This window comes from Eleginops maclovinus, chromosome 20, assembly GCF_036324505.1.
Source record: "Eleginops maclovinus isolate JMC-PN-2008 ecotype Puerto Natales chromosome 20, JC_Emac_rtc_rv5, whole genome shotgun sequence".
NCBI classification, from domain to species: Eukaryota; Metazoa; Chordata; class Actinopteri; order Perciformes; family Eleginopidae; genus Eleginops; species Eleginops maclovinus.
The window spans coordinates 2,479,035-2,495,444 of record NC_086368.1 but is presented as its reverse complement, the minus strand read 5'-3'; the positions used below and the strand labels follow the sequence as shown (position 1 = coordinate 2,495,444).

The window sequence follows — 16,410 nt, the reverse complement described above, 5'->3', positions numbered from 1 at the left end:
GTGTTCAGTTCATTTAAGGGTTCAACAATGCATATGAATCCTATTATAAAACAGTAAAGATATATTACAATTTTAAAGAGGCAATTACTTCACGTTGGATCAAAACTCTATCCCACGTGTGTGGATGCTCTCAAAGGTTTTATGGCAAACTGAATACAGAGAAGCAGGGGGGCGGGGGTTCAATCAGCTGAAAATGTGCTGCGGGATGATAATGACATATTAATATGCAGACTGCGATGATAATCAGAGAGCTGGCAGATAAAGCAGATGGATGTGGTAATAATGTGTCCATGGTCCCGAGCTGGAGGCTGGCCTGTAGATCCCCAGCCAGCTTTCTGTCAGAGCTCAGTCCATCACACAGGAGACAGCAGCTCCTCAGCAGCTCTACAAGTCTCTGTGTCCACAAACATGTTCCAGCTCTTTGGCGTTCAAAGTTTAATCATCTGCCAACAGCTGAAGTTTGACATGGAGGTCAAGTGTTGCAGTGAGAGTGGTTTATAAAAGGCACATCAATTCTAACTGGATTCACTTTCCAAGGACGAACTGGTGAACTGTTTTCCATTGGCTCTCCAGAGTGGTTAGCCCTGAACAATATACTTTCTACATCAGTGGGATTTCTGTAAATTCCATCCTTGCAGCAATCACAAATTCTAGCAGTTTAATTGTTTCAGTGTTTTAATCTGGAAAGATTACATTTTTTTATAATGTCCATCTTTTCACTGAATGGTCGCCTTGGAAACAGTACTAACAACAATTCCGCAACAACATCATCTTCACCTGTTGCCATTTCCACGTAAAATGAAAACTACGTAAACTCACTACGTAAATTGCTACGTAGCACTTAACTAGATCCTTTGTCTCGATCCATTGAACTAACAGGTCTTCTAGAATACCGTGGAACCGTGGGAAAATCTGAAAGAACACGCCCATTGGCTACAAATCAATATGTGATTGGTTGATCTAATTGTCAATCCAAACGTACGCTCTCATTCAGTTTAAGGGCCAGGGCATTCTATCAGGGATATACAATACCCTGGCTGAAGGATATTCTTTCCAGAGACCCAGAAAAATATCTGTTTGCATTTCTTTCGAACACCACTCAAATGCGTAGTGCATGGATCGAGAAAGACAAACAAATCAACACTGAAATATTACAGATCAACCACACAGATACAATTCTCATTTATTCACTTTATTTGTGTAATTAATTCAATTGTTTAGTTTGATCCAGATTCCAGGGTCTTCTCTGAATAGCTTGAAGGCCCTGACGGTTCACCACTGATAAAGAAAAAAATAATATTACACATTCAAGCTTGTTTCATAATTCATGTAACACAACAAACGATGCAATGTATGTAGGCATACGCTGAAGAGCTCGTGGGCGGAGAGTAAATCTGGCAGGAAGACTCAAACCTAAACAAACGCTTTCCTTCCTGGAACACAAACTAAACTGAATCCTAGCCTGCCAAATCCTCTTTTAGCATTTACTGTGTGTACACTACACTTGGATGCTGGATTCATTTGGTTGGCATTTCATATTTTTGAAAAAATATCAAGTGTGTTCCGCAATAGCAGCCAAAGAGATGTGTTACAAATGGAACAGGTTTTTTTCTAAGGTTGCACGGAAATGTCATCCTGTGAATAGTGACACAACACAATGAATCCTCAGATTTCGTTAGATAACAAATGTTAACCTTTACGGTGTAACTTGAATTAGAATATGTACTTTTTTATCATTAAGATTTAGATGTAAATGTTCAAAAATGTCAATAAAGCGGTACAGTACAATTCACTGCCACCTCAATGAATACATTTCATGAATTAAACGTTATAAATGTCCATCAAAACACACATCAAATGAATGTTGTAGAGGTAAGGGAGTGGGGGCTCGGTTCGGAGGATTAGGATTAATCTCAATCAACCATGACTCCAATATTTTGAATATATTTGTATTGTTATTTTAACATTGAAAATATTAGCTGAGAAAAACCCTCCAAACCCAAAGTCTGCCTGTTGGTGTTTCCTGCAGCTTCTCTATCAGGATGGATCTGTTTGTTAGCATATGAGCTAGCTGTATGGATTCCGCCACAGCACCTAACAAGTGTTGGTAGAAAGCTCTGGAAACAACTGGATCTTAAGTCAGGTTTGTTAGTCAACCTATTTTAAGGGCCAGAATGAGTTTGGATTCTTATGTTTTGGGTAGAGAGAAATCCTAAATTGCTAAGGATGAATCGCATTTGTTTCCATGCCAACCAATCAAACCTTCCCCTCTGTTTAAGGTCTTGTGATGGTTGAACGCCCCTGAACAGGCTAATTAAAGTCATTTGAATTCTTTTGTCAATTGATTTGTTTTTTGCCTAACTCTAACCATGGAGGTGGCAGATGTAAGAAGTCTCTCAGGCTGGATCTGGGGGCCCTTTGGAGGGAGAGTAGCTTAGCGGGGACTTGGTTAGGGAACAGGAGTGTGAACAGCAAGGTCACTGCCTGGGCCCTGCTCAGCTGCCCTTGAGTTAGGCACCTAACTGTTACTAAAAAAAAGGTATTTGCCTCTGAGCATCAAAAATGTTATTCTTCTCCACTGACCAAGGTTTGCTTTTATTCAACCCTGCATTTATGAAATGTATTTTTTGCTGTCGATTACAAGTGATTACCAAAAATGTTAATACCATCAAAGACAACACTGCATTCAAGCTCATAACAGATGAAAGAACTGTCACACATAAACCACTTTGTAAATAATCACAAGTATTTCAAGTAGTGCTTTTGACATCCAACCGGGGATATGTTCTGGTTTCTCAGTTCGTGTCCTAAATATCGCCTAAAAGCTTGTCCATGTCAGACTGAGGCCTATCAAAGTGTTTCTTCACCTTTTGTCATACATAATTGCCATTTCTGGAGTGACCACTCTGAATTAATGAGCTGTAAGCTGACAAATCTGTTGCTGTCTTTTGCAATACAGCTCTGAATGGAGACACGGGGGAGGGATAATAGGAAGTGTTGTTGGCGAAGGCGAGGCTGTATTTCTGTCTGCATGTTTGATGCTGCTTTGCATTTCTGAATGAGTTATCATTTAAATGAATGCTATTTTCATTTGCAAGTCCTAATACATATGGCTGTGTGTGAGGTTTTCGCTCTGGGCCCATCCCACAGCTGGGGTTGCTTTTATTAGACATGTGAACCTGATTTCAGGATAAATGAAAGGAGGCAGGCTATGATTAGAGAAAAGGCTTTCATTTCCATCTGTTATTATTACTTTTTTTTTTAGAGGTCCGTTCTGCTCTTGCTGCTGCTCTTTGCCTAAACACACGTTTTATCCAAAGTGAACTTAATCAAGCAGATTTCCTGTGTAAGCTTATATTCATCCCTTTTCTAAAGACCTCCTTACGATGATAAGTTCTGGAGATGGAACACAACTAATGTCCTGTCTTCCCCTTGTTGTGAAACATCTGCAGGAAGTGTGATGTTTGATGAAACAGTAGCTGTGTTAGAAAGATCATCAGTGACTCAGCGCATATCTTATTGTTGAACTGAACTGAAACTAATCTGAAAATGAGATGACATGAAGTGCTTTAACGATGTTTTATGGTTGCACTGCCACCAAACATTTCCAAACTGTGAAAGAAACTATACGATGATACCACTATCCATGTTGCATATTTATGTCTGTTGAAATAAAAAATAATTGTTGTTATAATAGTTTGACAAAAAAAAAAAAAGATCTAATTTTGTTCCCTGCTTCTGCTCAGAAATCGGCGCTACGTCCATAGCAACAGTTGGGGGGGGGACTGAAAAATGGAAGCAAACCTCTTGCTTGTTAACCCCCTTCTTAGTAGCAGTAACAACATCATAATGTCCAAAAAAACATCATTTCTTCAGATATTGCACATATGAAAGAACTAAAATGAAGTGTTATAAAGATACACAAAATGTATTTTTAGATATTTGAGTTATTTTTGACCAAATTATTATACAAATAAATACAAAACTTAATTACAACTGGTTTTCAAACATCATCTATTTAACCTACAACGTCCAAACCTCCAGTATTCATGCATCACATTTTTATGGATGAGGAATAAAGGGTGGAGTCAATGTATCCTCATCGTGCAGAAAAGAAGAATGAGGGAGAAAAAGAGGACCGGGTGTGGAAGGGAGTGTAAAATGGAAAGACAGCAGAGTGAATCAGAGGTCGTGATTAGGAGGAGGCAGACAGGAAGGGAGGCCCGGACATTAGCACTAACAAAAACATTTCCACTAAATTAGCCCTTTCCTCTTATCAGTGCTCAGGGTAAATACTGGCTTCTTGGTGTGGAAGCTGCACTCTGTGCTTAATAACTGCTTATTAAAATCCAGCAGCACCAGGCCACATGTAAATATCTAATCTCCCTCGAGACACATGATCAATGTATCGAGCCTTCATTGGAAGGGGAGATGGTAAAAGGGAATCATCACACAGTATGTAAAACCTCCTCAAAGCACCCACAGATGGCTCACTGAATTAAAAGAAGATATGACACTAAGTACATTTTTTAAACCAACACATGCACACCATTTGAACAGACTCAGATACAAAACCCACAGCATGTACAGTAATCCTGTAATCCACACTGTGGGCTTGGAAATCTCCCCCCTTAATGAGGCGTTGTGTGCCACACTTGCTTATGTGCTATGACTGCATGTGTGTAACCGTGCACACATGCAGGTTCCATCAGCTGGAGCGGGATTTGTCCCCTGCTGTCATCTCTGCCACCTGTGGCTCCGTTCCCTCGTATGCTTTTGAAGAACAGCCACACCCCCTGTTCCAGAGCAACATGTCGCTGCCCTCATTAGGGGAGTGACTGTTGTCTGATCTCTGCACAATGAGCCAGATGCTCAACATCTCTATACAGTGCAGATATGCAGGAATGACTTACGTTTGGAAACCTTCAGTCTCCTACGGGCAGCAGCGGGAACATTCTACATCTTTAGGTTGCTGTTATCCAGCGCAGTTATTCTGTACTGCTTCTCTTAAATCCCAACCTAAGGACAACAGGATTTATTCTTTCCTTTTAGTTGGTTTTTGTTATGTGTTTCCCTGACTGCAGCCCTTGATATAAAGCGAACTGTGCTGAGGCACTGTAAGGGATTTTAGAAAAAAGGAGGCGAGGACACACAACCAAGTATACTCAATCCGTCTGAGGTCGAGCAAGTTTTTTTTTTCTGAAAATAAATTTCACAAACAACCTGATGATCATCATCTCCACCCTGCCTAGAAACATTTTGTAACGGCTGTACACACTTTAAAACAAAATATGTCCAACGTTGTTTGAGCGAGGAGCGACAGAGAGCATCCCGACTGAAGGTAACAGACATGCCTAGTGCACGGCCCGTTCTGCAGCCAGGTATTAAAACCTCTCAGAACATCCTTGGTATACCAAGCAGCAGTGGTATTGTTGAGCAGTACCTGCAAAGAACTAAAAATCAGAAGAATGGACAAAGTAGAAGTACTCAGATCTTGTACTTGAGTAAAAGTAGAAGTACTCAGATCTTGTACTTGAGTAAAAGTAGAAGTGCTCAGATCTTGTACTTGAGTAAAGTAGAAGTACTCAGAGGGTAGGAATACTCTGTCACAGTAAAAGTATTCAAAATGTTCCTCCAGTGAAAGTAGAAAGTACTCTCATCTAAATGTACTTAAAGTAGCGACAGTAAAAGTAGTCATTGTTTGATTGGTCCATTTCAGAATAATATCTCTGATATGTTTTATAATGATTGATCATTAAAGTGTTCTCAGAGCTGGTAAAGGTGCAGCTAGTTTGAATGGCTTTGTATACTGCAGGGTAGCTGCTGATTTACTGCAGGTGAACTAAAGTCTGATTTAAGGGCTGATTATATTTACCATCATTAATCCAGATCTGTAAAGTAACTAAAGGGATTAAATAAAAGTACAATATTTACCTCTGAATTAAAGTAAATAAAGTAAGTACAGTGCTTGAGTAAATGTACTTAGTAACTTTACAACTCTGGTGCCATGTGATTGTCTGTGGGGCTCAAACTGCAGCAGGACTAAATGTAAATACATTTGCTGGATTCAGCTGAGGAAACAGGTTGATAGTATCAATAAGAGATGAAAAGGACAAGTTATGTATTCGTACATGTGTTGGTGTCCTGTGGGTTGTGTCAGTCGTCCTAACAGAGCAGTACACGTTCTAAGCAACAGATGAAATGATGGTTCTCTAACAAACTGCACACATCGTATAAAGAGCAGCGGGGTCCGGGAGCGAGCCACATCTCTTTTGATGAATGTGCCATGGCAGTAATGATGGCTGGAGCTGAAAAACAAATTGAATTTCAGGCCGGAGCGGATATGTAGTGAGGGAAGAACAGAGTGGGTGTCCTCTACTTTTATCAGATGGGTTTCAGCCATTAGGGCTGTGGTGGAGTCAGAAGCCACTGAAAGCCTCTAACTGCTCACAAAAGACCGGAGACACACTGAAGCATGGTGAGTGCTGAAACAGCCATGAATCGATAGAAAAATAATCAACAGTCATTTCAATAATCAATTAAAGTCTCAGTTCACTCAAATCACTTCAGCAGCAAGTACACCCCCTTTGAGAAGCATGCTTTGTGAGCAGCTGGAATATAGATCACACATTGCTGTTGGGTTTTATGAAAGTGATTTGTCTAAGCTGTTAGCGCCTCACACACTTAATCTCTATTGTCAGCTGGAGACAAAATCTCAGTCAGAGATATCTCCAAAACGAAGAAATGAAATTATCTGCACAGATAAAAACCTGTAGCAGCAGAAGAGGGACAACTGGTTGTACATTTGGGAAAATGTCGACTTTTATTGTGTACCATTTGTAAAAAAAATGTACGTATGCTATTTGCTGCTTCCTCAAACTTCAGATTTGAGTGATCTGAGCTCAGCTCAGGGGGTCAGTCCACCACTGATATATCTCAACAACTATTGGATGGATTGCCACAATATTTGATATCGATTTAGTGGACTTTGATACCCTCTGGCTTTTTCTCTTGCACCACTTTACTTGATTTGTGGAAGACCTGAACACATGTGGGATGGATTGTCATAGAAACATTCCTTCTGGCCTCAGGATGAAGCTGACTTTTGATTCACCGCGGCCATCAGGTTGGTTGATCACTTGCTTTTAAAGCCCAGACAAACAAGACCTTGGCTTTTACTGTATGTTCACATGTTTTGAAAGTGCTGCAATATCACTAAAATAAATTAGGTGGATTGATCATTCAGGAAACAAATTGTGTATCAATCCCCTGCCTTTTGTCATCAAAGTCCACATTGAGATCTGTGTGAATCTGATCCAAAGACTAAAAAGAAAATGGTTTCTCACATTTATAATGAATTATTACCGAATTATACTTTCATGTCATTTTCCACGCACAAATGCCAAAATCCTCTGGTGATCATAGCCCTTTCTGTTTAATTTCATTATTAAGTTATCTTTCCTACATTTGTCAGCCCCACGGGAGCACTTCCATATGGCGGCAAATAATTTAGTTATATTTAAAAATTATAAATAAATGGATTAACTAGACTGTCCTCCCAAGACAAATGGGAGGATAATTTGTCCAACAACAGCACTGTGCAGCAGCTCCCACTGTCAGCCTCTTCTTATTCCATTCACAGTCAACATGCAGTATCAAAGGCTTTTATGTACAGACTCTGGGACAGTTCCCCTTCTTCTGAACGACAGAAGGAGCCACCGCAAACATGTGAGCCTGCCGTGATCTGGAATTGTCCATAGCGTTTTTACCACTTAAATATCTCTGTTCATGAAAGATAAACCAGATGGGGTAAATAATCCAGTACGAGCCCGAAGCACAGCTGTGAAAACCCTGAATTATGTGAGTGTGTTTGCTCTGATAACACAAACGATGGAGGACTGACTTGCAACTGTGCTGCAGCAAACAGTCGCTGCTCTCAGGTCAGGTGGAGAGCACGAACACTTTGAAGTACATATCAACGGTTAAGTGTGTGTGTGTGTGTGTGTGTCTGTGTGTCTGTGTGTGTGTGTGAGAGAGAAATAAATGCATACAGGTGACATATACCTCAACCTAATTTCTGATACATTTGAATGGTTGTACACATGTGAGGCCTGCAAAGACGGACAGACACGCAAACACTCCCCAGTGCCCTTTATTCTCTTGTATGTTGGTCGCTATGGCAACTGTACACAGCAGCTACAGTTCCCCCCCACTTCCCTTGTCATGCCAACTCTGATGCCCTTATCTGAATTAAAGGCGAGTGATTGCTTTTCTTGTAATCACCATCAGGGTTTGGGCTGTTAATCCACCCAGAGCACGTTGTTTGTTTAAATCAATGGAGAGGGGAGGATTAGGGGGGGGGGGCTGTGAGATTATTAATCTAATATTGATTATAGTGATCCATCAGTATTCTTGGTTACATCATCAATGTGGGGTCAGGTGTCTTAGATTTAGCTTTTATATATTATCAATAGATTACATTTCACTTAAAGCGCTCAACGTGCTGAAAGCTATAACACATGTTTGAAATACATGATATCAGACAATTTAATAAATATGTAGAGATGTTTGCTGCGCCATCAGTGGATATAAATACGTGCACATTAACAACGATATGCAAGAAAACTAATTAGTGCAACAGAGGAAGGAGGCCATTAAGGCTGGTTCATAGTCCTACAGATATTAAGACAAAGGTATAATCAAAGACATTCCAAACAAATAATCACATTTGTACACAATATAGCACAAGCGAGCATAAACGGTAATGAAATAAAAATAAACTTGGAATAAGTAAACATGTTTTCGATTTATATATTTACTGAATTCCAGACTGTGGGCCTCTGAATTTGATTTTCAAATGTACAGTATGTGTTAATGTAAGGTGAATGGACTCACGACTGCTGGGGGATCTTGGTTGCAATTACTGTAATGAAACATAAGCGAGCAAAGAACCTAAACCTTCTATATATTGCCTCATTCACCACTCCTTACATGCTAAACCTCATCAGACAGTGATTAGTGGATTCAGCCTTCAGAGTGCATCATATGTGACATGTGTAGTGTCACATCACTGTCATGTATGCACGTGTTAATGAGAAGTTATAGAGCAGTGTGTGGGAAAGCGAGGTAATATAGGTTTTGGTTAACCATTAACCCTGATACAGTGTTTGTTTGATGATGTTCATAGCTGCTGCTTATCTAAATGCGTAGGATGTGTATACTGTATGTACGGAAGAGGATTAGGGCCACGTGAACATATTTATGGGGGATGTGAATTAAAAAAAAAAAAATGATTGGCGAACTAAAAAGATATATATATTTTTTCACATTCCCCCATAAATATTTTCATGTGGCCCTAATCCTCTTTCGTACATACAGTATACACATCCTAAGCATTTAGAAACGGTGTCAAATAAGCAGCAGCTATGAACATCATCAAGAAACAGTGAAGGGCAAGTTACTTCCAAAATGTAATACAGTACATATGACTTATTCCTGTCTTTTAAAGTAATAAGTTACATTACATTATTACTGTCTGAACTGTAATGCGTTACACTACTTTGTGTTACTTTGAGTTACTTTCACCAAAATAACCTCTAAAGTATGGCTTTAAATGCTGAAATGTAGTTTATTGCAGCTCATTAATTAAAGCTATCTATGGCAGTATGCTGAAATTAAACTCATGCTCCGTTTAAGTGGGCTGAATAATATGTGATACTGGTAACATTATGTCTCTGTGTGTTATTAATAACATGTTAGTGGAGCCTCTGCACGGCCCTGTGACCTGCTGTATATGAAGGAGTCTCTATTCAACGTTAGCTCACCTGGTCATTGGTGTGTTAACGGGGATTTGGCTGACAAGCTTTCTAAAAGCCGGCGATTCCACAGAGGACAGAGGCTGCAGATCTTCAACACTCTGCCACGAGTCTCTGAACTTCTCGGGGTTCAAGCAGCAGCAGACCAGAGGAAAGTTACCTTCTGTTGCTTCGGCCTGCGCGCACTCCTGTCTGTTTCTTTTCTTTTCTCCGAGCCTGCAGCTCTGCATTGTGAGCCTGCAGCTCTGCATTGTGAGCCTGCAGCTCTGCATTGTGAATCTGTTTCTGCAGCTCTCTTAACCAATAGTAAACAGGCTTACTGAGTTACTATTCTACCCTGCACAATTATTTCTCTGGTGTCAGAATGTCTCTTGATGTTTGTGATTTCTTAAAAACAGAACACCACATCATTTCGGTTAAAATCTGTTGTAACTGTGTTACTGAGAATTGTAACGGGTATTATATTACCCACATTTCAGAAGTAATGCATTATATTACTGCGTTACAGCAAAAAGTAACACATTACTGTAACGTGTTACTTTTGTTACGTGATACACCCAACTCTGTCAAGAAAACACTGTATCAGGGTTAATGGTTAACCAAAACCTATAATACCTCACTTTCACACACACTCCTCTATAACTTCTCATTATAAATAAAATAAAATTCACATCCCCCAAAAATTATTTCATGTGTCCCTAATCGTCTTCCGTTTATACAGTGTCGGAAAAAATGAAGAGACCACTCCAATTGTTTATTAAATCTTTATCTACATGTATGGCAGCCATTCCAGTGTCTGTTGAATTCCAACACAGAGAAATGTTGTCAGTAGTTTATAGAACACAATAAAAAAATAAAAAATGTAATTTAACTCAAAGACAAACCTATAAATCATAAAACCAGAGAAACTGATCATGCAGCAGTTGTCTCTTAATTTATTCCGTAGCTGTATGCGAGAAGTTGTCCACCTAAAAAAAACCTCAATTTCCTTTTTTATCTCTAATAGTCATCCCACTCAGTAGAATTGAGTTGTCTAGCAGAGGAGTAATGATGTTCGTGTTTATATGATTGTGTTGCGGTTCCAGGGTCATAGTGATGAATCCACAGAGGATTCAATTGCCCTTCCCCTCAGCTCTTTGAGGGTGTTAGGATCTTTCGACTTATTATTTAGATTTTTCTGCTGATGCACCCATCAAACTCACATCCAGCAGCAGCAGCTTTGGATGCAGAACACTGTGCAGCAGGAAGCAGGCAGACTCAGTGAGAGAGAAGCAGCTAAAGGGCTGGGTACATCAGTTAGAGGAGAGCGAACCAGAGCTGAAAGAAGAAATAATGGAATTACATGGTCAGTGAGAAACTCACAAATACATAGTAATATTGTGTCTGCAGTGTGTCTTCATATGCTTTCCATATGCTGTCAGAATGTTTTATATAAATCAGAAGAATGTGATTACAGCAAACAGACTAAAGAGGTTAAAGCCTTTCAGTAAAATGTGTCAGCTCACAGGAGTGCATCGGTGACGGTTCAGATTCATTACTTGGTACATATCTTATCATTCAGAGCTAAATCTTACAACAGCCAGAGACACTTCAACATGTTGCTTTTGAATCTTAGCCTGCACAGGCAACCAGAGATGAGTTACTGTAAAAGAACAGCGCTGAAGGTAGCAGGTGGACCGGCAGCATTTGAGAATAGGAGAGGATGTGGAAGGGGGGAAGGGGTTGGCGCATTGGAGTAGTTATTCATTGGCTGAAGAGGCCAGGTGCAGAGACTGTGTTGAGGGACTGAATATAACTAGCAGGACCAAAGGCTGACTTAATACAAGGGGAATGATGCATGCGGGAAAGCAGCAAGCTCCCCTGTTCCTCTCAGCGATAGACTCTGTGGCTGTTTATTTCAAATTTAGCATTGTTGATTGCTGGTGTAAGTGTGACAGACAAGAATAGTATGTGACAGACAACAATAGTCAATTCTAATGACTTACATATAATGTGGGGAAAGAGACTTATCCTCCTGTATGGGTTTATTGTGCACTGATCTGTTGGTAATGCCTCGGGGTTCCTTCACTTCTCTAACCCACTCTTTCCCCTTTTTAAGGTAATTACCATATACAAAGCACTATAAAGCTATCACCACATGTTAATAATAATCCATATTACCTCACTGTTGTTCGTTGTGAGAGGAAAGTGTGTATTTTAGACTTTTGTTCGAAGGTTCTGGCTAATTCTGGCTAAATTTATCGGCATTTAAGCTAGCTGCTGTAGACCTCGTGGTGCCGCTGTATAATCTGACCATTTGTCATGTCTTTAGCAGCTAAGCTAGGCACTGTTACATCCACATGTGCATACAGATGTGGTTTTATAACTGTTAAAGAGTTAAAGATTTTACTAACTGTGGTTAGATTAAAGGAGAATTTAGTCATAATAATTTAAACCTGTGAATGTACAAGGTTCATTATAAAGATGGCTCGATTCAGACGAGTGAAGGGAGCTGCCTGGTTGTGTTCCTATACTTTTCTTAATCACTATTTCCCCTTCTTAAAAGCACAACATAAGCAACTCTATGACACCATAACAACAACAACGATTTAAGCTTTCATCTATGCTCTAAACTGTGTACTCTGAAGGCACAGAGTATAAATGATAGAGGATACTGTGCATAATTATCAACACAAGTATTCCTGATGTTCTATATTTTGTGAGTGGTTATGTCTTAGTTTTGCCCATGAGGAGTACAAGACGCAGTTGTGTGTAAATAATAAGGATGCACCGATCGCAAAAATGTCGGCCGATAATGATGTTAAGAATAGCAATTTTTACCGATGCCGATGCTTTACTATTTAAACTGTAATGGTAGCACAGTGCAGACTAAGGCAGCCTATCCCTTTAAGAGAGAGAGTGGGGGATACGTGTGTGCATGTGTAAGAGCGAGAGAGAGGTTGAGCGAGCCATAGTAAGTTTCTGGAAGTTAACGGGAGTAGCAGCAAGCAGGGCCGTAGCACCAAATTCTGGGCCCATACACAAAAAGTCCCGATGGGCCCCCCACCCCCTCAACTCACACACTCCCCACCCGCCCGTCTGCCAAGGGCCTTACCCCCCACCACAATGGCTATATCTAACCATTATGATTTAACCATAATTCACAAGTCTACTTAAGCTACTGTATAAGAAAACACAACCACACAAGACTGTATTTAGCCCATTATATTTATTAGAGAACAACAATTTGGCAAATCTTAAAATATAATAATAATCATAAAAGGTAACCAAACAAAACATGACTCAATAGTCATTTTCATGTAAAGAAACAAAAAAGGCAAAAACAGATTTCAGAATCAGAATCTTTGCACAAATATTCCGGTTTACTCTGCAGAAAATGCCCACTGACGGGTCTTCTTGCTGGCAAAATCACTGATGAGTTCCTTAAAGTCCAATGCTCTTGCCAATGTGCTTTCAATGGAGAGAAGAGCAAGACTGTTCAGTCTATCTTGGCACATGGTGGACCTCAAGTAGTTTTTAACCAGTTTCATCTTGCTGAAAGCACGTTCTCCGCCAGCAACGCTTACAGGTAAGGTGCAGAAAATCCTCAATGCAATGCAGATTTCTCCAAAAATGCTCTGTAGCTGCAGGTTATATATGGCATTAGCTGAAGAGGTGACAGGTTGTGAGGAAATGTGGCTTCATGTATTATTTTTAGGTGCAAAACTTCATTCTCAAAACCAGCTGTAAGATCGTTGGGATATGTTCTTGTCAGAGTCCGGCATGATACTTTTGTTTGTTCTTCTGACATGTCAGCAAACTTCAGAATAGGTGCAAAAGTTTCACATATGTTGGCTGTGGTCTGAAATCTTGAACTCAAAGCACTGATGATGCTATCCATTGCAACAAAAAAGGTCTGGTTTCTGAATGCGTTTGCTGCATTGTCTTCATGTGTATTTTCATCTTCCCCCTCTTCATCAGGCATACGGTTTCCTTTTCCGTTTCCGCTTCGCTTCACTTTGAAACTGAGTGGGGATGTCCATGCTTTGGGCTACTAGTGAGGCCTCAGCAAGAAGCAAGTCCCATTCACCCCGCAAAGCCTGCATTTCATCCTGTAGTGCTCTAATGTTTGATGCTTGAATATCCAGGGATATATTACCTGTTTGAAGAATCAGATTGCGATGTTCGATTGACTGTAGCACTTTAACCCACACAGTAAGCAAAATCACTGCATCAAAGGTGTGGAAATAGGTTTTTTAACTTTTTGCCTCCGATTTGGCATCACTTGTCAGATTGCATGTGCTTATAACACATTCCAGTGCAACCAGAATAGAGGGCAAACGAGTTGCCACAGCTTTGACAGCATCGATCTTGGCACTCCATCTAGTGTCCGAGGGACGATGAAGTGAGCATCCAGTTTCTTTCTTGAGGATTGCCCATCGCTCTGGACTGGCACTGAAAAAATTGTAGAGACGATTTACAAAGCCAAAAAATTCTGCTACCTCAGTGCTCGACTGAGCTGCATGTACACCCACCAAATTGAGTGTATGAGCGGAACACGGGGAGTACAAGGCAAATGGATTGGCTTTCAAAATATTGGCTTGCACACCTTTCACTTTTCCTGACATGTTGGCTCCATTGTCATACCCTTGCCCTCTACAATCTTCTAATGGTATGCCTCTGGCTTGCAGAACATCAAGAATCATCTCAGAAATTTCACTGCCTGTCTTTTTAAAGAAGTCTTTAAATTGGCAGAATCTTTCTTTTATCTTCCAAATGTCTCCATCTTTGTATGTGTATCTCAACAGTAAAACATTCGGTTCAGTGTGTGACACGTCTGGGGTTGAGTCACATATTATGGAATAGTAGATGGCAGCTTCCCTTTCTTCCAAGATACTATTTAGCACTCGTTCGCCACAGAGATCGATGAATTCATTTTGTGTTTGAGGACTCAGATAGTGTGTTAATCTTCCCTTTTTGTGTTGCCTTATCATTTCCAAGTGACTGTGTAAAACGTTATCATAACGGGCCAGCAACTCCAACGTACCAAGAAAATTCCCATTATGGACATCACCTACAGTGGGGCAAAAAAGTATTTAGTCAGCCACCAATTGTGCAAGTTCTCCCATTTAAAAAGATGAGAGAGGCCTGTAATTTCTATCATAGGTATACCTCAACTATGAGAGACAAAATGAGAAAAAAAATCCAGGAAATCACATTGTAGGATTTTTAAAGAATTAATTGGTAAATTCCTCGGTAAAATAAGTATTTGGTCACCTACAAACAAGCAAGATTTCTGGCTCTCACAGACCTGTAACTTCTTCTTTAAGAGGCTCCTCTGTCCTCCACTCGTTACCTGTATTAATGGCACCTTTTTGAACGCGTTATCAGTATAAAAGACACCTGTCCACAACCTCAAACAGTCATACTCCAAACTCCACTATGGCCAAGACCAAAGAGCTGTCAAAGGAGACCAGAGACAAAATTGTAGACCTGCACCAGGCTGGGAAAACTGAATTTGCAATAGGTAAGCAGCTTGGTGTGAAGAAATCAACTGTGGGAGCAATTATTAGAAAATGGAAGACATACAAGACCACTGCTAATCTCCCTCGATCTGGGGCTCCACGCAAGATCTCACCCCGTGGGGTCAAAATGATCACAAGAACGTTGAGCAAAAATCCCAGAACCACACGGGGGGACCTAGTGAATGACCTGCGGAGAGCTGGGACCAAAGTAACAGAGGCTACCATCAGTAACACACTACGCCGCCAGGGACTTAAATCCTGCAGTTCCAGACGTGTCCCCCTGCTTAAGCCAGTACATGTCCAGGCCCGTCTGAAGTTTGCTAGAGGGCATTTGGATGATCCAGAAGAGGATTGGGAGAATGTCATATGGTCAGATGAAACCAAAATAGAACTTTTTGGTAAAAACTCAACTCGTCGTGTTTGGAAGAGAAAGAATGCAGAGTTGCATCCAAAGAACACCATACCTACTGTGAAGCATGGGGGTGGAAACATCATGCTTTGGGGCTGTTTTTCTGCAAAGGGACCAGGACGACTGATCCGTGCAAAGGAAAGAATGAATGGGGCCATGTATCGTGAGATTTTGAGTGAAAACCTCCTTCCATCAGCAAGGGCACTGAAGATGAAGCGTGGCTGGGTCTTTCAGCATGACAATGATCCCAAACACACCGCCAGGGCAACGAAGGAGTGGCTTCGTAAGAAGCATTTCAAGGTCCTGGAGTGGCCTAGCCAGTCTCCAGATCTCAACCCCATAGAAAATCTTTGGAGGGAGTTGAAAGTCTGTGTTGCCCAGCGACAGCCCCAAAACATCACTGCTTTAGAGGAGATCTGCATGGAGGAATGGGCCAAAATACCAGCAACAGTGTGTGGAAACCTTGTGAAGACTTACAGAAAACGTTTGACCTCTGTCATTGCCAACAAAGGGTATATAACAAAGTATTGAGACGAACTTTTGTTATTGACCAAATACTTATTTTCCACAATCATTTGAAATAAATTCTTTAAAAATCAGACAATGTGATTTTCTGGATTTTTTTTTCTCATTTTGTCTCTCATAGTTGAGGTATACCTATGATAAGAATTACAGGCCTCTC

The 16,410-nt window shown here is 40.5% G+C and overlaps 1 protein-coding gene across 1 annotated transcript in view; it reads left to right on the top strand.

Annotated features, from left to right (window-relative positions):
- Positions 1 to 16,410, top strand: part of cadpsa (Ca2+-dependent activator protein for secretion a) — a 153,258-nt gene that overhangs the window by 26,900 nt on the left and 109,948 nt on the right. The window lies entirely within an intron of this gene.